Source organism: Micropterus dolomieu, unplaced genomic scaffold (genome assembly GCF_021292245.1).
Source record: "Micropterus dolomieu isolate WLL.071019.BEF.003 ecotype Adirondacks unplaced genomic scaffold, ASM2129224v1 contig_11403, whole genome shotgun sequence".
Classification (NCBI taxonomy): Eukaryota; Metazoa; Chordata; class Actinopteri; order Centrarchiformes; family Centrarchidae; genus Micropterus; species Micropterus dolomieu.
In genome coordinates, this window is record NW_025740389.1 from 2,579 (window position 1) to 4,640 (window position 2,062).

General features: G+C 46.7%; 1 long non-coding RNA gene across 1 annotated transcript; it reads left to right on the forward strand.

Moving 5' to 3' along the window:
• The first annotated feature begins 552 nt into the window (after window positions 1-552).
• Window positions 553-1,502, forward strand: LOC123965818. The gene is made up of 3 exons (XR_006823786.1): window positions 553-709; window positions 1,178-1,260; window positions 1,340-1,502. It is a non-coding gene; the product is annotated as an uncharacterized LOC123965818 (long non-coding RNA).
• The last annotated feature ends 560 nt before the right edge of the window (window positions 1,503-2,062 follow it).

The window sequence follows — 2,062 nt, forward strand, 5'->3', positions numbered from 1 at the left end:
GTTGAGTTAGCGAGTTGATAACCAGCTTCGGTGTTATCGCTCTCACACTCCCTCATCCTGGTCACTGGAAGTTCAACATGGCTAAGAACTCTCTGAGGATCTGAAAAAAAGAACGACTGCTCTACATAAAGATGGCCGAGGCTGTAAGAAGACCCTGAAACTGAGCTGCAGCACGGTGGCCAAGACCATACAGCGGTTCAACAGGACAGGTTCCACTCAGAACAGGCCTCGCCATGGTCGAACAAAGAAGTTGAGTGCACGTGCTCAGCGCCATATCCAGAGGTTGTCTTTGGGAAACAGACGTATGAGTGCTGCCAGCATTGCTGCAGAGGTTGGGGGGTCAGCCTGTCAGGGCTCAGACCGTACGCCGCACACTGCATCAAACTACACGGCTGTCATCCGAGAAGGAAACCTCTTCTGAAGATGATGCACAAGAAAGCTGCAAACAGTTTGCTGAAGACAAGCAGACTGAGGACACGGATTACTGTTATTTATAAACCTTTGTTTAAACAGGAAAAGTCCCACTGAGACACAGTCTCTTAGTGAATGATGAGGCCATTAGTTGTGTTTATCATGATAGAAATATATTTTTATGAAACATCCCTAACGCTGCGCTAGTTCACACTCAGTGTGTATGATGTTGTTGCAGGAGACCAGAGAGCAGAGGATCACCCAGTACCATGAAGAACCTGATACTCCTTGTGTCCTGGTGAGTTTTGTTGTCTCGGTCCAGTCGGCATAATGCAGCTTTGCAGAGTGCTAATGCTCGCACTATTGCAGCCTTTACAACCACCGCTAGCACCGCTAGCGCTACTGCAGCCTTTACAACCACCGCTAGCACCGCCGCTGCAGCCGTAACAACCACCGCTAGCACCGCTGCAGCCGTAACAACCACCGCTAGCACCGCTGCAGCCGTAACAACCACCGCTAGCACCGCTGAGCCAGCCGTAACAACCACCGCTAGCACCGCTAGCGCTACTGCAGCCGTAACAACCACCGCTAGCACCGCTGCAGCCGTAACAACCACCGCTAGCACCGCTGCAGCCGTAACAACCACCGCTAGCACCGCTGCAGCCGTAACAACCACCGCTGTCTTTGTCTGTGTGAGCGCGCTGAGAAGGCGACTCGCCAGCGTTTATTAGAGAATTTGTGGTCATTTAATTTTGTGCATTTTCAGGGTCTGAGGGAGGGATCCCTGCTGCTGGTGGAGGGCGACAAAGCCACACTACTGGGAACCACCAAGGCCAGACTCTTCACCCGGTAACACACACACACTGAGTGCATGGAGAACCTGAAAGCACACCAGTAACACCAGTAACACCAGTTTTGTGTGTTTTAGGGGGAAGCCCACAGTGGAGTACGACCCAGGTAGTGACCTCAGCTTCCTGCTCACACGTTGACCAATCAGAGGGAAACAGGAAACAAGTGCCAGTGTCTCACCCTTTCACAATATTGTTCTGGATGAATGTTGTGGATGAAACACAATAAATATTAAAAGTCCACGGCGTCTCTGTGAAGATGTTTTCTGTTAGTGTGTCAGACACTTAACAGCTGTGCATGTACTGAGACGGTTAGATATAAATATGTACAATTATGGTACTTTTCTAACTTACAGAGTGCTTCAACAAAATGTCAAACACCAAGTTATTACGGTTACGTAAGCATTAAGTTACACGTATGCATCGCAGAGAGCAGCTAACGTTAGTCTCGTCTCTTCTTCAGTCTTGTAAGAATTTATTTTACTAATATACAAGTGGACAGTGTCGTTAACACCATCTCTCAATTCTGATCAGCATCAAGTTAAAAATAACAAAATCAAGACAAAACAGAATAAAATGTGAACAAATCAGTTTATTTCAGCTCAAAAGGTGAAATCATCTCTTTAAGAAATGTGTTGATTGTTATTCTCTAGGTGAAAGAATACATACATCAAAAATAGTCCATATTTTCTCGTGGCAGAAAGAAAGAGACAGTGTTAGTATTAAATATAAAACAGACACACAGCAGCAGGACCGACTTCAAATCACTGATTAGCTCTGTCTGATTTTATTTCAGAGACTTT